At 37.3% G+C, this 25,216-nt stretch overlaps 1 protein-coding gene and 1 pseudogene across 3 annotated transcripts in view; one reads left to right on the forward strand and one right to left on the reverse strand.

Moving 5' to 3' along the window:
- Positions 1–25,216, reverse strand: part of ZFAND3 (zinc finger AN1-type containing 3) — a 299,100-nt gene that overhangs the window by 164,304 nt on the left and 109,580 nt on the right. The gene's annotated exons all lie outside the window — the stretch shown is intronic.
- Positions 11,158–16,972, forward strand: LOC308490930 (RWD domain-containing protein 1-like; annotated as a pseudogene). The gene is made up of 2 exons: positions 11,158–11,248; positions 16,246–16,972. The product of its transcript is annotated as an RWD domain-containing protein 1-like (transcript).

A 25,216-nucleotide genomic window follows, 5' to 3' on the forward strand; every position in this document is an offset into this window, starting at 1 on the left:
AACCCATACCAAGAAGAATCAATCCTTCACAACTATCATGGTCTAAATGTTTGTCTCCCACCCCAAGTTCTTATGTTGAAATCTTAACCCCCAAAGGCTTAGTAGGAAGGGCTTCTGGGAGGTGATTAGGTCATAAGGTTGGAGGCTTTATAAGTGGTACTAGTGCTGCTATAAGCGCGCCCAGAGCTACGCAGCCCCTTCCATAGTGTGAGGACACACACAACGAGACATCTGTTGTCCAGAAGAGAGCACCCTGATCTGGGCTTCCAGGCTCCAGAACTGTGAGAAATAAATTTCTGTAGTTTATAAGCCACCCAGTCTGCGGTATTTTATTACATAGCAGCCTGAAAGGACTAAGCCAGTAACCAACCCAGAACTAAAACAGTGTTAGAATTAGCAGATAAGGACGTTATAACAACGTGGGACAATTCGTAGGCTGCTGCTAAAGCAGTATGTAGGAAGAAATTTATAGCATTAAACACCTTTATCAGAAAAGATCTTAAATCAATAAACTTGGTTTCCACCTTAAAAAAAACTGAAAAATGAAGAACAAATTAAATTCAGTATGCAAAAGAAATAATAAAGATCAAAGTGAAAAATTTTTTTAAACAGAAAAATGAGAGAAAATACGTGAAACCAAAGACTGGTTCTTTGAGACAACCAACAAACTGATTTAAACAAACAAAACAAAACAAACAAAAAATAAAAATAAATCTCTAGCCAGACTGACTAGAAAAGAGAGAAGATACTAATTACCAGTATCAGAAAGGAGAGGTGCCATCACTACAGTTTTACAGATATTAAAAGCACAATGGAATATTATAAACTGTATACAATGAACACAAGCTGCATGAAATGAACAAAAATCACTGAAAAGACAAGCCACTAAGGCCCACACAAGAAGGAATCGATAATCTGAATAGTCCTGTATTTTTATTAAAAGTAACTGTATTGTTAAAACCCTTCCCACAAAGAAAATTCCGGGCATAAAATTCTACCAAACATTTAAGGAAGAAGTAATACCACTAAACAAACTCTTATAGACAACTGGAGAGGACACTTCCCAAACTCATTGTTTGGTTAGAATTTACTCTAACAAAACCAGACAAAGACATTACAAGATAAGAAAACTAGAGATAAATATCCATGATGAATATAGATGTAAAAATTCTTAATAAAATTTTATCATATTGAATCCACATTATCCATTAAAAGGATAATGCATCATAAAGTGGGGCTTATCTCAAAAATTCAGGACTAGGTGAACATCTGAAAACCAATCAGTATAATCAATTCACTAGATTAACAAAGAGAAAACCATCTGATCATCTCAATAGACATAGAAAAAATTTTTTTTACAAAATCCAACATTCATTCTTGATTGAAAAATAAAAATCTTGCCGCAAACCAGGAATAAAAGAAAACTTTCTCAATCTAATCAAGAGCATCTATTAAAAAAGAAACCCTACAGTGCACCTCATACTCGATGGTGAAAGACCAAACACTTTTCCTGTGAAATCAGATGTGTGCTCTCACTACTTCCATTCAACACTCCACTGGAGGGTCTAGCAGGCAAAAAAAAAACAAAAAAGGCAACCAGATTGAAGACAAGAGATTAATTTCCTTTTTTCACAGAAAACATAATTGTGTAGAAAACCCAATGGACTCAACAATAAAGCAATTAGAATACGTTAAACAGTTTAACGAAGTGACAGCTTACACAATCAATATACAACAAGAAATAGAAAAAACGTTAAATACCATTTATAATATCAAAATATTAAATGCTTAAGGACAAAAGATGTGAAAAACCTACACAATAAGAACTACAAGATATTGCCGAGAGAAATTACAGACCTAAATAAATGGAGATGTATCTTGATCATGGAGCAAAAGACGTAAGACTGTTAAAATGTCAATACTCCCTGAGTTGATTATAGATTCACAGCAATCCCAATCACAAACTTACCTAGCTTTTTTGTAGAAATTGAGAAACTGATTCTAAAACTCATACTGAAACAAAAAGAACCTAGAATAGCCAAAACAACTCTGAAAAAGAATGAAGTTGAAGGGTTAACACTACCTGATCTCAAGAATGATTATGAAGCCCCAGTAATCAAGTGTGGTATTGGTATAAAGATAAACAAATAGATCAATGCAACGGAATATAGAGTCCAGGAAAAAAAAATCCACATATAAATGGACAACTGATTTTTGACATAGGCTCAAAGGAAATAAGGTGGAGAAAGAATAGTTTTTCCAACTACTGGTGGTGGAATTAAAATAAACTTGGATCCATACCTCATCCCACATATAAAAAACAGAAAATAAATCTTAAGTGTAAAACCTAAACTATAAAACTTCTTGAACAAAATACAGAAAAAAATCTTTCAAAGCATAATCTATAACAGAGCAAATGAATAAACTGAATTTCATCGAAATTAAAAGCTTCCGTTCTTTCAAAAATCAGTTAAGAGATGAAAAGAGAAGCCACAGAGCAAAAGAAACTCTTTACAAAGCATGTATCTGAAAAGGACTTGTATCCAAATTATATGAATAATTCTCAGAACTCAGTAATAATCAAATGAACAATCCAATTTAAAAATGAGCAAAAAATTTCAACAGACAGCTCACCAAAAATCACGGATGGCAAACAAGGATACGAAAAGTTGCTCAATGTCGTTAGAGAAATGCAAATTATAACCACAATGAGATACTAATACACACCTATTTGAATAGCTAAAATTAAAAAGCCTGACCACACCAAGACTAGGGAGGATATGAACTAGAACTCCCATATGCTGCTAGAAAAGGTTGGCAGTTTCTTAGAAGTAAAACATACACCTGTCATATGATTTAGACATCCCATTCCTAGGAATCTGCCCATAAGAAAAGGAATATGTGAAGTATGTGTCCATATAAAGACTTGTATGTGAATGTTTTCAGCAGCTTTATTTGACATGGCCAAAAGGTAGAAACCAAAATATCCATCAATATGTAAACAGATCATTTGTAATATATCCACATAATGCAATGCTACTTTAGCAGTTGAAAGGAATGGGCTACACTGATACAGGCAAAAATATGGGTGAGTCTCAAATTAAGCCAGACGCACCCCTTCCCCCACAAATATTATACTGGTATACCGTAAGATTCCATTTATATAAAAGTCTACATAATACCAACCAATCTGTAGTGCCAGAAGGCAGATCAATGGTTGCCTGAGATGAGGGTGGAGCGGAGGTGGGAGGGAGAGAGACTCCTAACAAAAGAAAACTGTGTCGATGACAAATATGTTAATTATTTTAATTGTGGTGATGCTTTCACAGGCATATACCTATGTCAAATATACCTCAATAAAGCTTTTCAATGTACAATAAACATGTTTCAAATGTAAGCCACCGAAGCTAATTCAGACCACTATGCTATTAATAATACTTTCCATTATGATACTTTCTCCTTTTTTCTTCAGAGTTTACAACACTACCAGTAAAAGCACTTCTCATACTAGAATAATGTCCTTCAAAAGCTCCCTCAGGTTTCTGCCTCACAAGTAGGAATGCTTTTATACGTTATGAAACGTTCCCATGAGTCATGTGTCAGCAGGGGATTAATCTGGATTGCGCACACAGTAAGGCGACTTTGCAGGAGACCCTATTTATGAAAAGGCCAAGTCAGCCTTCACCTCACACTGCTCGCAAAGAACCCCTTTTCTGGTTCAGACAATCAACGTGAGTAAACAGTTATTTCTCTTCATTACTTACATTAATACTAATGTCACAAAAATACATTTCTTGCTGCTATAGTACAAACAAGGAAACTGAGGCATCTTAGAATGAAGTAGATGAAAATGTGTTCATGGCTAACAGGCCAGTTTCTTGAGGGCAATTATGACTCACTTCATTCAATATGTGATAAAAATTATTCTTTGTACACGGAATCTATTTTCCTGTTTATTAAAATAGTTTCATTTCCAATTGACCTTCAACTAGAGAATAATCAGTTCATCTCAAGTTTGAGAGATGCTAGTTTGTGCACTATATCCATATCCAAGTCCAGCAGTTTTGAGTAAAGCAGAAGTTTATTTTCCTACAGACAATAGACAATAAACTCTCAGGTCACAACAACTGTCTCTAAACTAACCTGTAACACAATATACTGACTACTGTATTGTTCGTCTAAAATGATAGCAAATATATAAGAACATTTCAGAACCTCCCCAATGTAAAAACTGGGAATAGTGAAAGACGGTCCTTATTTATTTTATGGAAAACTCAAGAGTAACTCCAGGCAGTATTTAGGTCTTCGGGTTCAAGAAAATCCCAAGGGATGCCTTTGTTTTGGAACGTGTAGCTTAGGGATTCAGTATGCCTCAGAACTGTGCTGACAGCCCGTGCAGCAGCGTGGTACTGCGCTATCACATGTGGCCATTCAAGTCACAGAGAAACCTCAGTTCCTCGGGCACGAGCCACATCTCAAGTGCTCCAGAACCCCAGGTGGCCGGGGGCTGCCATACTGGACAGATAGAGAACATTTTCACCAACACAGAAACCGTCAAGTGAACAGCGCTACTCCAGAGTGACCAAGTCTACAGTAAGCTACTGGCTCTCTTTCACAAACTCTTTAGTTTTTAGATATTTTCATAAATGATGTTTTGTTTTGATAAAAATAGTATTTTCATTAAAAAATACTACTTTATGAATCCATGCTTTTCTAAGTGCAGGTGCTCAGGCCACCTATGGAATGAAATTCAGCTTTAGATACCACCAACCTAGAACGCTGCACAAAATTTGTTTTAATCCTACCACGTTTCCTTTACACCTTAGGTGTATCTAACTACCTGCGAAGTGCCATCACTTGAAGGCTACCAGAAAACCAAGTCATGACAGCCTTACCAAATGAGCAGCTAAGTAACTGAGAAAAGCCAGTCAAACAATTAAGTCAGGGATACAGTGGTAGAAGATCTAATGACTTTGACAAGTGAACTCAGGGGAGTGAAGTGCCAACAAAACTCAATACGTGTTAAGTTTTTTCAAAATAAACTATCACTTTCTTAATGGATATAAATGTTGGTAAACTGTATGAATAAATTAAAATTTCATTTAAGTGGAATATTCACTGAAGCCATGTATTACTGACTTCACAGCACCTCTTCCAGTTGACTGCTAACAAAACTACTCTAATCCCAGTTGGCAGCCAACAGTAGAGATGAGTATTATCTATCACTCACCTACCTTTCACTTAAATCTCTTTTGCCAAAATAAAATTTTGTCCCAATGTCATCTAAAATTTAATAAAGCCAAAAACCTTGCAAAGGGAAGGGAGGGCATAAAATATTGCACCTGGACCCGCCTACCAATACATTAATGAGATAATCCCATTCAAATAAAATAACAATTATTGCAACACTAACTTATTCTTTAATGGCTCAAATCATACTTCGGTAAATTCTCTTTATAGATCTTCAAAATGAACATCCTCACCATTCCATATACCTGCAAGGGTCATTCCATATACCACATCTGTTATTCTAACAACATATTTAATGTGCATTAGACATCTAAGGACGTATTTTCATTAACAGAACAATCATCAATTATTCCTGAAGTCTTAGAGAAGCAGATATAGACTCTGAATGGCTGACAAAATAAAGACTGGCTTGCTGAAATGATGCTCTACGAGTGGGACTTACGTACAGAACCCAGCTTTATGTGGCTCCTCTGTGCCGCTGGAAGAGCAGCGGGTGCCTAAGTCACTGTTAAAAAAAGGTAGTGCACTAAAGTGAGATGTAACAGCTGGTTTCTACCAGGCCTAGTAAACTGCTAACAGGTTTTAAAAAAAAAAAAAAAAAAAGGAGGGGAGGAGGGTAGGTTGTTTAATCTAGAGGAAGGAAGCAGAAGAAAAACTCAATGCATACAACTAACTTTGGTCTTCCGTTTTTTCCTTCCCTCCTATGCACCCAAAAATCATTTGGGGAAGCCCCTATTTAATAAGGACAAGAAATATCAGCTAGAGAAATCTGATGCACATGCAATATGAAGTTATCATACTGCATTTGTATCAGATGTTTTTATTTGTCTGCTATTAAGCCAAAGGAAAATAATGCAAATATGAAAAGCAAACATTGCTGATTCAGAAAAAACCTTAAGTAAATCTTAGAAATAAATAAGAGGCTGCTGACTAGAATGAATCAAGAGTAGATTTAGTCATTTTATTAGAACTTGGCAACACGAGGAAGTATACCAGAAAACTTCATCCAGCCTTCAACAACAAATTTAGAATGTGTTCATCATGTTACTCAGAGGGCAGTTAAATCAACGAGTATCAAAAGCAAAAATTTAATCTCAATTAGTGAGACACTTGGCCAACCCAGGACTCATTTCCTCACGGGGATACACAGAACAGCATCTCTTACTTACAAAACGTGTATGAGTGTATACGAACCGAGAGCTGTGAATTAACTGCAATAATTAAGGGCTGGGGCACTAGATGGCTTAAGAAAAAAAGTCACATAAGCTAAGGACTAGACTATGGGTTCAATAATAGCAAGGCCCATAAAAGGACTCTGCTCTATATAAAGTATTTGATGGTGAGACGAGTAGAGACTGAAATTACACTCAAATGAGGCTAAAAGATCTTCCACACACAGAGTAGACGGCAGCGTTCAGAGCTCAGGGAATGAAACACCTTTATGGAAGCCACAAACCACATCCCCAACCCAAACTGGCAGTGCGGATCATCACAGAAAGACTGAGAAGCCATGGGTGAGAGTTCTACGCCAAGGCGGATTTGGTCTTTTCCATCCTTGGAGATTCCATTCCAACTATCCTGACCGGTATGAGTCAAAACCTTGGACCTCCTGAGGCCTGGTCCTCTGTGCCAGGGGACTGGGTACTTCTCGCCACAGAATCAAATTCTGTCAATACTCAGTTCCTCAGACGGGGGCCTCTGGCCTCTCGATACAGCAAAAGAAACTGGCTGGAACTGTAGCATAGCATGCAAAACTTTGGGGGGCTTTTAATTTTTACTTAATTTCAAACTCTGAAAAACTGCAAGAATAGCACAAGGAACTGCTATATGCCTTTTACCCCGATTCACCAACTGCTCACATTTTCTGGCATGGAAAATCTGATAACATCTTTTATCTCTGACCTATGGTTTTTCCTTCTGAAAATGACTTTACATTCTAACTTCTCTCACTTTAATGATGCTAAATCAACTGAATAACCGCAAGGGGGATTTGATTGTTTTCTAAAGATCAACACTGAGCAAAAATTTATGAAGCAAAATTCCCATCAAAAAAACACTTTCCCTCAGATATTGAGGGAGTAAGGAACTCCCAAATTACTGAATTCAGGTAGGGGCGGGACAGAAAAAAATTATGAATCAATCAGAGCTAATTTCAGTAACTACTAGACCAATTTCCCTCCCTATTATTGCACTGAATTACATCTTTAACAATTTTAGGGGTAGGATTTCATGATACCTCAAATTACTGGACACCCTCTGGGATTAGAATAAATTTTCGCATCAGTTTGGTCTGATGAGAAAAGGCGAGCAAGTGTGTTGCCCTGGAAGGAGCGTCCTCTAGAACAGTGGCCCCACGGCGCGCCACCACCTCGCTCCTGGCTAAGGGAGGTAAAACCTCCGTCTCAGGAACTGCTGGCCATGCTCCTGCTTATTTTCTCTGTGGAACAGCACAGAACGACTATAACTGTCACCCCACCCCCATGTCAATGCCCTGCTTCCCGCCTCCTATTTACCCTCAGACTGTCTGCTCTTTCACCCTTCCAAGGACAAGTCTCCACATCTAGTTGCCCCAACCCATGTCTCCATCCTGCCTGGCTTGCTGAACGCATAACAGCTTATCTTGCCAATGGGCAGGCCTAGCCCAATTGGTCCCTTCAGAGAAGATTCTGTTTTTCCATCCATTCTAAGCCCTCTTCTCTTGCCCACTCAGGAACCCACCTCATTTTACATCCTCCGCATCACAGTAAAAACTTGTTTCTCTTTTTAATCTCTAAAGAGACTTCTAGAGACAGCCTATTAAGCCTCAATTTCTTGTCAAAGGAACAATTCCAGCTCTGGAATAATTTGCAGAATACAAATTACTGACCCAGGCTGATCCAAGGAAATGTTACTTTTCAGCTCTAATGTTGAATTCCTCCCACTTAGATTATTTTAGTCGGTGCTCTCCTACCAGCAGGATCATCATTTTAGAAAACTCTTAATGTTGTCATTTGTATATAGCAGCAAAAACACCAAAATAGGAGGACTGAGATAATATGGTCATTATGAAAATCCACTTGACAGCCCAAGTTGAGGTGTCCGCCATTAGGAGATACCCCACAGTGGTATCCTACATGCGAGAGGGAATATAGGGGAGTGTCTAGAATGGGGAGTCGGAGCCCAAGAGGGAAAAACAGGGCATCCATGCAGAGAAGGAGGTAGGACAGAGATGGGAGATTGGTAACAGATGGGACTGATCAGTTAGTAAATGTACTAAGGACCATGGAAACCAAGTTTCTCACTGTAAGAGAAGGGCATTACAAAATAAGAAAGAAAACTAGAATAAATCCTGTGGTATTAGTTTAGAATTGGACTTAATAGGAATTCACGATTTTTCAATATACTGAAAGGGACAAATAAATATAGAGGTTCATGTGTAAGGATTCACCAAGAGGGTCTGGAAACAAAAACGTCCCAAGGGCAGTAAGCACACTAATCACCAGATCTTGGCTTCTGAATACTTACTGTTTTCCACTAAAAAGAACCAAGGGTCCTTGGAGAAATGACTGATTCCAGGGCCGGAGCAGGGAAAACATAAGATAAGCTTGGAACATCATCTTATACCAGAATGCAAGAAAATGCTCGAGGATTTTTTTCTTGCAAGGGACAGAACATGTTAGAAAAGACAGAAATCAACCTGAAGGGGCTCTCACTGGCAAATTTGAGACAATTTGGTCATCAAAACACATAACAGTAGTAACAGATTACAACCCGTTAAATAAAATAGGAAACCATGAATCCATACAGACACAAATTTGGTGAATAATAAATACTGTCATGGAATATTTACATAGTTATACTTTCCCACAAAGTATTTATTAATTACAAAGGCGGCGAGAGTAACTTTACAGTAAGTAAAGTTGTCCAGCACACAACTCCTCAATGAAGCAGTCCAAGTGATCACCATTAGGACCGGGTCAACGACATGTGACAGGGTACAATGAGAAGGAATCACTCATGTGCGATTTCTCCAGAAGTATGTAGTTTGGCTTATAAGGAAATAACATATAAAAATCAAACACATTCCACAAAATAACTGCCTTGTTAACTCCAAAAGTGTCAAGAAGTTCACAAAAGATGGAAGACCGATTTCAGAAGGAAATAAAGAGACATTATGGGAATATATGCTATAACAGACACCACTGGGACAATTGGCATACTTGAGTGCAGTCTGAGGGTTAGATAATAGCAATGTATCAATGTTAACTTCCTGATTTTGATCATTGTACTTCAGTTACGTATGCAGATGTTATTGTTTTTAGAAAATAAACATTAAAATATTTGGAAGGGGTGGAGCATCAGGTTGGGAACTTACTTTCAAATGGTTCCAGAAAAGTTATTTGTGATTTTTTTATTTTTTTTTTAAGGTGAAAAACAAAGAAAATCCATTCAGGAGTCTGGTAAACCTCGTTTCAAAATCAGGTTCGGCCACTTAAAACTACAAGGCTTTAGACAAGCTGCTTAATCTCTCTCAATCTTGTTTGCTTGTTTAATAAAGGGGATCAGTCTGTCTGTGAAGAAAATTAAGTTAGATGTTTATAAAACACCTTAGCACAATGTCTGCCACTTAATGTCCTTCTGACAGTTATACTTTCTCTGAAGATAAAATCGGATAATGCTGGGTCCCTGCTAAAATACTTGGAAGAGAATACCAACCCTAGCTGCATCTAGCATTTTGCAGACTTTCGATTGTCAACCACAGTTGCTATTTGTAAAACATGCTGTTTGCAATTCTGTACCACAGATGCATGGTCTGTCACTGCCTGTGCACAGAGGAAAACATAAATGCCAAGCTCCTCTGTCTACCATTCCCCATCTGTCCACAAACATACAGTCTGGTTTGAGGCTGTCCTTTAGGGGACTCGTACGTTATTCTACCACAGTACCAGGGACAGCTGCACCTCAGCCCACAAGGCAGCGCTCAGCATCCTACTCTCGTCCACTTAGCAGAGCTGATTTGTCCAAGACGGTGCATGCATATCTGGACTTCAAGAAGTACAGATTTCTTATTTCTCAACTGGAGAGCAACTGGGGGAGAACTGCGCAGCTCAGAGGAAAATAACAACTCCATTACCTGGGAAGGGTGGGATAGCAATCATGTAAGGAAGGCATTCCAGAGGCTTCAGGTCACACGCTGTCCGGTCAATAAATGAATCTGAACTGCTGACTACTAAATGTTATAAAAATGGTTCTGTTCTGTTCCCCACCACATCAGTGCATGTATGTTCTGTCTCCTATGAGAACGTCCGTACACGCTCAGACAGTGCTGCTCAAAGCACAGTGCGTGGACCAGTGCCACTCTGCCAAGTGTGAAAGGTCGTAACGAGGTAAGTAAAGATATCAATGGTAAGAAGTCAGAAAATTTCATAACTTGACAGAGTAACTTTGTCTATTGCATATAATAAAAACAGGACTTATATTTTATATCTTTATTGTTGGTTATTTTTTAATCTATTAATTCATTTTTATTGTATTTTATAAAAATACTGGATTGTGATTGGCTGGGGGGGGGGGAGAACTGGTCTTTCACCACAGTTTAAAAGATTTTCATATCCTAAGTTTGTTCACAACAAGCTAACATATACTGAGCACTTACCACGTGCCAGGTACTGTTCGCTTTACACACAATACTTTATTAAATCTTCACAGAAAGCTAAGTCCTATCTCTACTCTCATTTTCCAGATAAAAAAACTAAGGCACAGACTACAACTTGGTACGACTTGCCCAAGTACTTGAGTAAATAATATGTTTGACTTCTGAACTTAAGTCCTTAACTACTAAGCCAAAGAGTCTTGAAAACAATACAAGTTAGAAAGAGAAAATGGTCAGCTTACTTAGAAATGATGAGAGAAAGAATTCTTCAACGAATGGTGGACGTGCTGGCGTTCACTGAATGTGTGTATTTTGGCCCAGATTCCACCAAGTGTGAGACACAGGAATCCACTTTACCTGCCTCAAGTAAAGGGAGACAGTGTCCTCACAAGGGTACATACACAGATCACAGGGATCCCCAGCAGGAATGGGGTCACTGTCAGAAATGAAAGCTGGCTGGCCGGCTCTCTCGGGGGCTATGCAGTCATGAGACTGTGCACACTTCTGCTTTCTTCTCTCCTGCCTACAGCACTTCCTCTGCTTCAGCCTGCACACACACAAAGATATTCCAATCCAAGCATACCTGCCTGCCCATCAGCAGTTTCAATTTCCCTTTGCCTCCCTTAGAAGTTCATACATCTCCAATGAGCCACACAGATCACAGGTTAAGGGCTGGCTATCTCGTGACCCAGTCACCCCTTCTGGTGACACGGAACTGGGGTAAATCCATCTGTAAGAGCCAGGGCTCAGGGCAGGACTATCAAGTCCACATTTCTTCTACTATATTATGTTACCTGATCTTTGAGAAGGTGGTAAGGGTCTCTAAGGTCTGAGGAAAGATTTGGACTCAAGAATTTATTTCATTTTGCAGGAGGAGAAGGTTAAAGAAAACCACTGGGAAAAAAATAAAAATGGTACAAAAGTAAAAACAGAATTACAAGAAATAAATAAGATATGGGAAGGTTTTTAATATATGAAACACTGGTCCAAGCCAAAAAGAGCTGACACTTCTTCGAGAAAAGTAGGATTAGTAAGATAACAGACCTCATAATTGAGATCCTGAGAACAGAACAGAAAAACATGCAACTATATATCCACCTTATGTGCCTTACATTATTTTAACTAGCCCTGTTGCAGTATGGTAGAGTACTGTATCCAATAGAGAGATCTTGGATAGAAAGGTTTAACACCTAGATCAATAGAACAAAGTTAAGTTCTAGCTAGGTTCAGAGAGAAAAAAGAGCAGAAAATCGAAAGAAAAGAAAACTTGGGAGGGAAGGCTTCCACATTCAGAAGCACTAGAGACCTTCACAAGAGAAGCTTTTGGTACTGTTAGTGAAGCAGGAGGGAAACCTAAGAACCAGAAACCAGCCATCTTAATTTTAAACAGGGGTGGAGAGGAAGGGAGCTCTCAGGACAGGTGACTATGACTCAACATGGAGATCAGTAAAAATTTTGATGAGTAATTTCTGTAGCTAGAACAAATCAACAAACAAGTGACTATGGCAGCCTTTTCTAAACTTCTAAACAAAGGGAAGGTAGCTACAAGGTTCTGAGGTGGTTGTTTCAGTATCAGCAATGAGTATACGTGCTGAGGAGGACGTAACTCAGGAGGAGTGAGCAGTGCCACAGGAGAGGAAGACGCCATGCTCAGGCAAATGGCATTGATGGCACTGCCCACCACCTCTGTCCTGAGAGTGGAAGGTATATATGAAAATGTGCTGAGAACAGAAACCTGAAACGTGTCACACTAAACATTTGGCATTCAAGGGTTTAACACGTGGGGTTTCAGGCTTCACTACATGTAATAAATTATTTTGCTAGGAATGAAGTTACTTGACTGATCAGTGAGACCAACCAGATCAACTCAGTGCGGTTTTACAGTTTACATTTAACACAGGATCTCAAGTAATTTTCACAAAAATTGAGGGTAGAGTATTATCCCCCACATTACAGCTAACAAAACTAAGTAAAAGTTATGCTACGCTGGTATCTTGAAGATTCCAGAACACATCTCCCACAAATTTCAAGAGCCCGCTATACTGCTACTTCAATGTTTGTGCCTGATCTGATTGCCCCAACTAGACTTGACTGTCTTTGGCGTAGGGATGCTATGTACGCTCTGCCCTACAGTGCTTAATGTAAAGCAATAAACATAGCAGGCAAGAAAACTGTATTTTGAACAAATGCAATTTATTTCCACGTAACACTTTCAAGTTTCAGAGGCCCAGGTGGTAAGTGTTCCTTAGAAGGAAACAGTCTAAATTGGAAGCCTGAAGAACTGGCCTCTATTTGGTCTCAATTTAATTCTGAGTCTGGGAGATAAAAGTTATGCCAAGTTAACAGAAAGATGTTCAAGTACTGATATAACCAGGAAGCAGCTCTAGAAAGTGATCGTTTGTTTAAAATAAAAATAAAAAGATCACAAGAATAAGGTCTTTTAGTGAGGGCCAATAGAGTTCATATCAAATTCTTTTATGTTGAACTATTTCTATTTATATATCTTACAACTTGTGTGAAGTCATTACCATTTCTATTCACATGTGTATTCATATTATTCAAACTGACATCCTTTGAATGGTGAAACAACATAAATGAAATACCACCAATACCACCACAGCCAACAGAAAATACACAGCTATGCTAACTCTTTAAAACTGTAGGATTTTTAAAGTAACAATCTGTTCTCAACATTGTGCCCACAACAATAGCAGGACAAAGTTCCCATTTTTGAAGCCATCTATATGATTCGAATGCCAACATTTCTATCTTGATGAAATCAGGTTAAATGCATTTGCAGGGAAAAATCACTACTGTGGAGAAATTGCACAGATAACATTGAAACATTTTCTGTTGCTGCACATGGACAGCAAGGAGCGGAGTGAGACCGAAGTGTGATTTATGGCCCACTACATTGTATCAGGCTACATTGCATCATGTTGGTTAAAACTTTAGCACAAAAGCAAATCACTGCATTGAAGAGAATTCTGAACGTGAAATGGGGCCAAGAAGACCACACTCCAGTACTCACTATTCCACTGCTACTCACCGTGAATTAGCTCTTTAGTTCTTCACCAAGAAATACCTTAAGTTAAGCCTATGAATGGGTACTAAATGAAGATGACGGGTACTAAATGAACATGACTGGTGCTAAAACCTATGGCAGGATTTTGGTTCCTTTAGCCCTTTAACCATTTTTATACATTAAGCTAAGACTCAGATGGAACTCTGCAGATACAATTAAGGGGCGCCAATCATCTTAAAGCTTGGAAATACATGAAGCAAACTTGGGAGACATATTTTACCACAATTCATACCTACTTTTATGGAAATTTACTTTTGTAATATAAGCAATATAAACATAAGATACATTTGCCCATCTGGGGATCTTGAAAAGCCAGGCAAGGCTTCTTAAAAGTCTTGGGTGTAGAAGAAGAGCTGATGTACATTCATCCCAAACTTTATTGTTAGACCTATATCAGTTCAATTTTCTTCTAAATAAAAATCAAGTGCTCGGTATCTTGGATCAAACATTTAGCTTCCAGGATTAATTAGAATGATGACAGCAGTATAGCATTAGAAAAATAATCTCATTTACATGATTAAGAATAGACCTAAAGCAATTTTTCAAAAACCTTATTTTTATACTGAAAAATTCCTACTTCTAAATAACCATAAATAATAAAGGCATCAAAACAGTATTTTGGCTACTTTTCTGTTCATAGTCATAAAGTCTTTCCTCCAGAAAAAAAAAAAATCTAAATTTAATTTTGCTTTCTATCACACTGACCTGGTCTAATCTCCCTATTTGATTTAAGTAAAAGATTTTTGGACTAAACATAGTAAAGCAAAATCACAGACTACTGACATCCTATATGTCACATATATCACTTATATAGCATATCTGAATTTTCTCCAAAGGTACATGAATAAATTATTCCACTAGGAGTATTTACCAGAGTTGTGCTGCCTTTCCTCATAATTTTAGTCTAGGTCTGTAATGCAGCTAACATATGAAAGCAAAAACAAGTTTCCTAGAATAGTTCACATTTCCCTGACAACAACTAAAAGTAGAATTCTATTGCATTCCTTAGGTAGAAAATAGCTGACAACTCTATTTCCATTATATTTGTTTTCTTTTTCCACCTTTGTTAAGGTATAATTGCCAAAAAGGATACATATTTAAAATGTACAACATGATGATTTGATCTACGCGTACAAGGTGTAATGATTACCACCAACATAACTGACACATCACCTCATATAGTACCGTTTTGTGTGTGTGATGAGCACATTTAAGATCTATTCTCTCAGCAAATTTCAAGTATAACGAAATATTAACTATAAATACCATGCTATACATTAGCTCCCCGGAATTTCCTCTTATTACTGAAAATGTGTGCCCTCTGACCAGCGTCTCCCATCTCCCCCACCCCAGCACCCACCATGCTACTCTCTGCTTCTGTGCGCTTGACTTTGTGAGCATCTGGAGTGAGACTGGAGTGATTTCCATGTCTATCAAATTCCGGGGTAAAACTGCTGCTGCTGGTCTGGGAACCACATTTTAAGAACCACCGACTATGGGAAGTGAATGCAGAGAGCACAGAATAGTTCTCGGGTTTTGAGGGGAAGAAGATGAGAGAGGTCACAGAAATAGTGACCACCATTCGCTGGATGACCCCAGGGATATATATTCTAGAAAAGAGGGGTTTTTGGATTTCAGATTTGAGTAATGTTTGCTATCAAGTAAGGGAGAAAGAGAAAACGAATAACTGAATAATGAGCATGAGATCTAAGGAACAGTACTATCATTAGTGACTTTGGAGAGGAGTGTTTATCCTTTTGGGGTCACCGACCTCTGAATATTTGATGAAAGCAGTGGATTCTTCTCAGAAAAAGGTTTGTGCGCTCACAGTTTTACACACATTTTTAAGCGGGCCTATAAATTTCATTGAGACACCGGCATCCAAGTGAAAGATTCTGTTTTAGGGTCATGTCATTTAGGGTCGCGGATGTGGGCACCAGAGGGTAAGAGGGACGGAGTGGGGAGGAGGTAACTGTGACCTGATGATTTGGAATTTCCCTTCCTAGGGGTCCTTCAAAGCCTGTGGCAGTCTGCACAACTCTCAGTTTTTAGGGATCCTATGAAAGAAAATGTACTCATTTCAGAAAACCGAACTGCCCCGTGGCATTCCTGACTTCGTTACTCACACAACATGAGGAAAAGTGCCTGTTTCCACCAGAGTTGAAAACCTCATAATCCCTTGGATACAGAGTTGAGTACAGGAAAGAGCCTGGCTTCAATTATGTGGAATAATTAGCTGTAGATGAAGAACTGCTCCCTAACAAATCTTAAAATCGAGCCCACAAAAGACCAGGTCTGGGCGATCCGTGGGCAGAGGCAAGGGCCGCCGTGACAGCTTCTGGGGAGAAGCAGTGCAACGAGCTAGAGCCTCTGGAGTCCATGTACCCCAACTCCCCACAGTATTACCAGAAACCATGCAAAGCTTCACCATTACGGTGACATGTGAGGCTGGAGAGAATGACGAAACTGTCCAGACCACCCTCACACTTACATACAGTGAAAAAATAGCCAGATGAAGGCCCCCATTACAAAATATTCTCCCAGGATAATCTACAAGATAACAATGTCTCCAGCATTTAAAAATTATTAGCATTACAGGCAGAGGAAAACCTTGGAGTGGTGATTTTTAGTGACAGCTGTGCAAGAAAAATTAAATGAAATAGATCAAATAAAAACTGGAAGAGAAGCAGCAGCAGAAGAAGCCGGAAAGCAATTATTTCATGGCATTCCTATTATGACTGAAAAATTTAAGTTGGGAGGCCAAGTTTGATGCAGAACTCTTAGAAATTAAAAAGAAATGAATGAAAGAAGAACAGGAAGGAAAAAACAAATTAAGTGGGAAACAGCTATTTGAAACAGATCATAATCTTGTCACATCTGACATCCACTTCCTGGAGGCCGCTGGAAACAACGAGGAGGTAGATGAGTCTTTGTTCCAGGAAATGGGCAGCTTGGAGCTGGAGGATGATGAGGACGATCCCGACCACAGTCCTGCTGAGCTGTGACTTGACCGACTAATGGACAGTCCCATCTGCAGAGAGGCTTGAGTGCCACAGCATCTGTGCCTATGCTGAGTGCGTGTTGATTTTCTTTTATTTTTTCTAAGAAAAAATTTTCAGGAGAATATTCTTCTGATAGCTTTCATCATAGAACTTAATAAACTGACCTTAAAATTTAAAACAAAAAAAAAAGGGGAGGGGAGACCAGACTGTTTCCAAGTAGCATAATGGCACCCCAGAATAAAGCACACGAAGGTTTACAGTAACACAACAATATCCAACACCCATAAATACCGTATCTGGCATCAAATCACTAACTAATGGAGGATGTAAAGAAGCAGGAAAACTATGACTCAAAAGGAGGGGGGAAAATATCAATCAAAACTGACCAAGAACTGACAGACAATCAGTAAGTAAATAAGTAAACTAACAAACAAATGAAATAACTGTATCTTGTATGTTCAAGGAGTTCAGACAGGAGACATGAAAGATATAAAAGACCCAAACTGAACTTCTAGAGATGAAAACCATAATGTCTGAGATGAAAAACATACTACTGGATGGGATTAGCAGGATAGGAGAAATTACAAAAAATTAGTGAACATATCTAAAATGAAACAGAGAAATAAAAGAGGGGAGAAAAATAAAAAAATAAATCAACGAAGGAAATATAATGGAATCATAAAAAAATGTTCATTAATCCAAAAGAGAACAGGAAAAGGAGAGAATAATAGATGGGATAAGTAGGAAACAAATACCAAATTGGTATTTAATAGATAGATTTAAATATGATAGATTTAAACCTAATCGTACCAATAATCACCTTATATATAAATAGTATAAATACCCCAATTAAAAGATACAGACTGTTGGAGTTGATAAAAAAGCAAGATTCAACTATATGCTTTCTATAAGAAGTGCATTTTAAATATAAAGACACAACTAAGTTAAAAAGCAAAGAAAGGAAAAAGACATACTATGCTAACACTAATCTAAAAACAAGCTGGAGTGGCTAAATTAATCTCAAAGCAGATTTCAGAACAAATTAATACTACCTAGGACAAAGATAGTCATTTCACAATGATAAAGGAATCAATTCACAAAGAGCACGTAAAAATCATTTATGCGCCTAGTAACGGGGCTTCAAAACACATCAAGCAAAATATGATGGAACTATAAGGGAAAAAAAGAAAAATCCATATTTATATTCAAATATTTTGATATCCCTCTCTCAATAACTAATAGACCAAGTAGGCAAAAAATCAGTAAAGACAAAGTACACAGCAAAGACAGTACACAGAATATTGTCAATTGGCTTGACTGAATTGACATTGATAGAACACACCACCCAACAATAGCAGAATGCACATTCTTTTTAAGTGCACGCAAAATATTTACCAAGACAGATGATATTTTGGGCCATAAAACAAATCTCAATAAGTATAAAAGAACTGAAAACATACAAAATATATTTTCTAAATACAACAAAATTAAAATAGAAATAACAGAAATATCTCTGGAAAATACCCAGGAAAGGAAAAAGGAACCAAAAAAAAAAAAAAAGGAAATACCATAGTATACTAAAATGCCCAGTAGGTACTAACAATTATATACCCATAATAAATGTGAGTACTGAAGAATTATTTAACCAAAAATTGGGCTATAATTATTTGGTGTAGAGGGAATGGGATAGGATGGTATAAGAAAGCAACCATTTTATATATCATAAAAAGTAAAACATGTCTAAAAGTGATAAATCAAAAAGTAGCAATATATGTATATTAATCATAAATATGGAGAGTATAACTTTAGAAGAAACAGCAGAAAAAATTCGAAGTAGCTGCTACTGGGAAAAACTGGAGGGAGTAGGGAGGTGTGGGGCATTTTGTTACATGTGATATGTTGACTAAACTATGTGCTTGTAATACTTTGACAAAATAAAGACTTCTCAAACAGACTTCATCTACATCATCTCACTTGATTCCTAGTGAGGGAAGTATAATGGCCCCATTTAACAAATGAGTTAATTGATATTCCAGGTTCAGTAGCCTGCCTAAAGTCGAAGGCACTACACTTCCTTTGATAATTATATATACAACATTCATCATGGCATCATTTACACAGATAATCAAAGGAGGAAAAAATTATTTTCAGTGCTGATTTTTATTTGTTTATGCAAATATTTTTAGTTTTATTCTCCTCTACTGAAGATGACTAGTTTATAGGTTGCACGAAGGAATATTTACACTTAACCTCTTATTAATAATGAATTTTTAAAAGAAATCTGAACAAAGACTGGTTCTTGGCAAATGTGGAGAACACTGCAATCAAACGCCAAGATAAAACATTTCTTTTAGTCATTATTTTTAATTGCGGTAGAATACACATAACATCAAATTCACCATCTCAATCATTTTTAAGTGAGTTCAGTGGCATTCCGTGCATTCGCACCACTGTGCAAGCATCACCGTCATCCATTCTCCCCTCCCTCCAGCCCCTGGCAACCACCATTCTATAAATACTTCCTGTCTCTGTAAATTTGACCTCTCTGGGTACCTCGTATCAGTGGAACAATACAGTATCTGTCTTTTTGTGACTGGCTTATTTCACTTAGCATGCTGTCCTCAAAGTTCATCCATGTTGTAGCAAATTTTTTTAAAACTAGTTCCCAAAACAGTAAAAAAATAAAAAATAAAAAAAATTCATGATTGTGCTCTAAGGAATTAAAGCACCTCTAAATTGAATAGATGAGAATTTAGCTAAACTTAGATTTTAGTTAAGAAAAATTAATGTTTCCCTCTCCCTTAACCATGATCAGGAACAGTAAGATAAAAGGAATGTTACAATTTTAAACTACTGAAACAAGGTTATCTTGATACTTTATCACATACACAAAGGAAGGGAAAAACCCTACTTTCATTTTTGAAAAAAACCAAAAAAATTACTTTTCCTCTAAGGTCAGTGCTCTTTTGTGTTGTGCAGCAAAGGTCTATAAGGAAGGGCTTCTGTAACTGTAGACTGGGTCTTTGTTTTCTATTCTAAGGGCGGGGCCACACAAAAGACAGAAAGTACTACTAACAATGTTAGGTGTTCACAAAATACTGAGTCATAGTAAATATCTTATAAATCAGAAGCGAAATAGCCCCCATTCAGTCACACAGAGCTCAAGTAGGAAATACATGAAACCTGACCTTTCTGATATACTTTGAAAAGGTTCCCTTGGTTGCAATTCGGGAAAAAAAAAAACAAGCTTGTTGTGTGCCATTACAACCCCCTCCATGCCCGCACTCTGAATTTCTGCCCTAAATACCATGCATTTATTTCCATCTAAAACTCACACAGAGGTCCCAGACAGCCTTTCAATAGAGCCACTAAACAGACAAAGCACACCAGCCCTGTGAGATATCAAAAACATCACTCTGATATTAGGGTGCAGCTCGTTCTCTGAATTTTGATTTATGATGCAACTAGAATCACCCGCAGAATTTTAACAAGGACTGATAACCAGGAACGTCTCAAGTGTCCAGGTGTCTGACAAGAACTTAAGCAAGAGCTGTGCTTTCTATAGGCTCAGAATATTAACACCAATAAAAGAAAAAAGTCTGCTTAAGACAAAATCAGATATGCTCTATGGCAACTATATAAAAAGTATTTTGGACAAGACATTCATTTTTGTTTTCTTAAGATTAAACCATTTGGCATGTCCAAAAATAAGTGAATACCACTGCTAACTAAAATAAGATAGTCAATAAGGTTTCAGTGTAAAATTTCTCATTGTCCAAAATTATTTGCTTCACTTGCTAGTTTTCTACATAACATGAAGTTTCCCCCAACCCCTCAGAAGACAAAATATTAAGTACCTACCACTGCCATTACCCAGGTTCTTAAATTGCTACACAAGCTATGGGTGGCACCACCTTTATATGACACCACTGTAGGTCAAAAAATAAAGACCTCAGCCATCCCAAAAGAAAAGGAATGTATTGCTTTTGACTTTCCTTTCAATGAAGACCAATTTTGGCCTGCAGGAAGCATACAGAGTATTTTCTCTTCTCTTTCTTAGGCTCCTTCTCCTGCAGGACCTTTTAAGAATCTTGAGGGAAGAATTTTGTCTGGTTTGTGATAGGTTATAAAACAAGACTATCTGATAGAAGGACATCATAAAAAAAAATCCATTCCCAGAGAGTATATATCTGGGGATATGAAATACTTCATCTTTGGATGGAAACAAAAAAGCTTTAATAAACACTTTTGTCAAGTTCAGGGGGATTTCTCTTAGGCAGTATTGATATAGAAAACATTTTTAGGACATTTGAGTGATTCTATAATTGCTATATGGGATAAAATCTCATATTTTATGAGATTTTAATGCAAGCCTCATTTAAGAAAAATGTTAAGATTTCAGAAATGTAATAAATATATTTTAAGTTGTCAACTCTACTAACGCTACTACTTAACAGTGAATAAATTTAAGTAACTGTGCAAAACAATCAGCAAATGAGCTAACATATAGTAAACAGAAAAATGCATAAAATCCCTTAGAAGTATTCACAAAAGTGTTGTTGCCACTATGTTCTAGATTTCTTCCTAGTCCCATCTTCAAGATTACGAACATAGCATAGTTACATTAGAAGGAGAAAGGAAACTGAGGTTAAAAGATATACATAAAAGATGAAAAAATAAGCCACTTTACCCCATCACCTCAGTTTACTTTGAAACTCATTAAATTCAGTAGACGTTGGAATAAGCACCAGTGTTTTGAACAGGACAGGCTTTAATATTCCTTCCAATCAAATATTCTATGGTTCCCATCTCCTAATATCACATGATTAATGGGATTGAACACTTTTAAACTTCCTAAAAACATGTTACAAAACACATATGATATACACTGAGTAACTGAATGGGCACAGAAGAAATGAACAATCTAGTTTTCATTGTCATTAGAAGTCCAGGACCTGTGTTAAAATAATTTTTGAGAGACTCTTCCTGACGTTCATTTGTGCTCCAAGCATGGAGATTAACAGCTACTGGCTCTGAGACCATATGAGTCAAACATAACACCATCATCACTATATGCAAAGCTGGCAAATGCAGTGATTTCTGAAGATGCTGAATATTTCAGTTACCTGGCCTGTAGAACAGTGTTAAGGAGAAGGGAGCAACAGATTTTAGCCTATTATTTTACCTCAGAAAATTGTTCAAGAGTATTAATCTTCAAAAATGGAGTATGGGGCATTTAATAATACTGTCATAACGACTGCCTCTTCAAACCATAAGTAGGGCTTACAAGACTTTCACAGGACAGTGTTAGAAATGAGTAAGTTTAGTTTAATTTAGTCCAATTAAACTAGTTTCCTCTAGTAGACTCATTTTTCCAGACACAATTTTTTTCAGCAGGGTATACTTCCATACTTTTTAACTGAATTGTTCCATAAGAATATATATTCCTCTTGTTTGCTCTTGCTTGCAAAGGTTAATAAATGTTGAAATGTCTAATTTTAAGTCGTATGGAATACAGAAAACAAACAACTTCATGTTTTCTTTGTACCAATACTGAATTCTAGAGTTTATTTGGTATTCAGCTAAAAACAGGACTCTTATTTTTAGTGTAGACACCAAAACAATACTGGTGACAACTTATGAGGGGTCTCCCTATGGAGCGAAGCAGTAAACTGCCAGCCTGTGAAGCTCTAGTCAACGACATCTATCCTTCAAATGTCTGATGAAACTGCTGCTAAAATTACAAATAGTCTTAAGTCACTGATGGCTCAAAATTCTATTATCATCTGAAAATAACATCCACACACTATGGCAAAATCTTGTATTCTTCCTCATAATTTTCAAGTATCTTTTGGGGTTTCTCTATTACACTGAAAACTTGGCTTTGTGTATTAGAAAATAAAGAGGCTAACATAGCTATGATTTTATATACCCTCACGGTCCTAAACATGAATTTCAAAATTCAGAAACACTAGCCACTGGTTAAACACTCAGAAGTTTAGAGAATTTTGCTAACATATGTCTCAATCACAAAGAAAAAAGTGGACACGAAATGACAAACTTCTAAATGTATGTAATCCATGAAGAAATTTACAAAACTGTGTTTTATGGAGGTAAATCTTTACCTTTCTTTCCCTGAAAAACTGCTGATCTTTAGTAATAGCTCTTCTTTGTGAGTCAAATAGTTAAAACCATCTCTTTTACTCCCAAATGAGTGTCAGTCCCACTCAGAGGTGCCATGTTTTATTTAAAACATACTCTTTCTCAGTAACTGCTTTGTTCTAATTGGCATGGCAAAGCCAGGTCCCTAAAGCACATAGCTCGTTACATTCAGTTTGGATTACAAAAACACCGGATGAAACAAACTGCATTGAAATGTACAAATTAACGGTGCAGGAGTGTGGGACAGGGAGGTGGAATTAGATTGTAATATGGTACAAAATCCACAGGGAAGCTGGGGAACAAATCACTAGTGTCTCTATAAACTATACAAGGTTTCCAAACGAGCAAATACACAAGGCAGACAGGATAGGCTTTTCCATAACTCACCCAGACGCTCCCTGGTGGTCTAGCGTCTAGCGAATCCTAATCTAGTTAGGATTCGGTGCTCTCCCATAACTCAACCAAATTGCTAAATATGGATACAACAAAATGAGAGAATTTTTTTCAACACTATTATGCACACATGTATGAGAGTGGGAATACCAACAAGAAGGTTTAACAAATGAAACCTGCAGACTGCACTGTCTAAATATGAAACTCATCTTTACCTTCACACTGACAATGTGTAAACAGCCCTGCAATTAAATTACGCCTACACTTTTTTAAGTCTTCTGAGAAGCTAAACATAGGAGACTAAATTAGAAATGGTACTTCAGTATGCAGTGCAGAGAGCAAGGTTAATGAGCTAAAAGTTACATGAACAAGAAGAATGTTAAGAAATGAAGATCTCACCACCAAAATAGAAAATGCATTAGACAGAAACGCTCCCCCCCCCACCACATATGCAAACCTTTCCCAAATTAGCTGTGCACTGAAGCACCGAGAACTGTTTCCCTGATTTTCCCTGGATATCTAAAGACAAACTGCAACTGAACTCACAGAAAGGAGAACGGGAGAAGTGTACACCTCTAATCTACACACAAATGCAAAACAATGCTATAGCTGCTTCCTCACAGGGTTTTCACAGTACAGTTTAGATGGGTCTAAACCTACTACCTTCACTCCTAATAATATCAAGCAGTGGGAGAAACTTAGAATTAGAGTCTAAACAACTAAGGTCAAGCTGTTCTTTGCCTTAAAATTTATTTAATCTTGGGAACATTATTTAACCCACTTAAGCCACAGTTTCCTTATCTATAACATGGAGATACAAAATCACCCAAGTTGTAAGGATCAAATGAGGTAATATTGTGCAAAATGGCTTTGTAATATAAAAGTACTGCAAAAATCTTAGTAATCATCGCAATTATTTCATCTCAGGATTTCATCACCTTTTTAAAAACATAGATATAGCTGTCTGTGTTCTTCCTCCATCTTATTTCACAAACGTAATTCTTGTTCCACTTCTTATTTTAAGTATCCATTTTTTGGCATTCCACTTTTAAGATTATGTACCCTTGTTATTTTTCTCCAAACCAGAAGTCATAGATTAAGGTATTTTTTTCTTTTCTATACCCAATATTTAGTCTAAATGTAAATTAAGAAATTTAAAATAAACCTTTGGTAAGAGTTACGATTGTTAACATATAGTCAGTTCTTTACACGCTAAGAACCATCTGAGCAGTTGGGCTTTTAATTGGCATAAAATTCTGTATGATAAAGATCACATTTTAGTTATACATTAATGGCCTGAAAGTAATGCCCTATCATTTTACCCACAATTTTTACTGTAGGCTAAGAATTAAGTGCAAGGAGGCTACCAGGAAAAGTGTCAAAAAGCAACCTTAGCGTAAGCCTCTAAATTCAAGCACAAAGGAAACAGCCAGATCCAGAATTAACTCTAAGTTTCTGTATCTGGTGAAATCAAGACCACTAAAGCACATGAAAAGTCTCATGGTGCTTTCCTGAGTTTATCTGACAGGTACCCATATTCCTGCCAAGACTAAAAGGAAACCCATAAACCTAAGTGTGATTGTTCCAATTTAGTTTGCATTAGTCTGCTGAGAACATGAAACATAGGTAATATAAACACGTATCACTTTTCATGTCATAGAGGGTTGGTTGCCTTATTACGTGCAAAACGGC

This window comes from Rhinolophus hipposideros (genome assembly GCF_964194185.1).
Source record: "Rhinolophus hipposideros genome assembly, chromosome: 3".
NCBI classification, from domain to species: Eukaryota; Metazoa; Chordata; class Mammalia; order Chiroptera; family Rhinolophidae; genus Rhinolophus; species Rhinolophus hipposideros.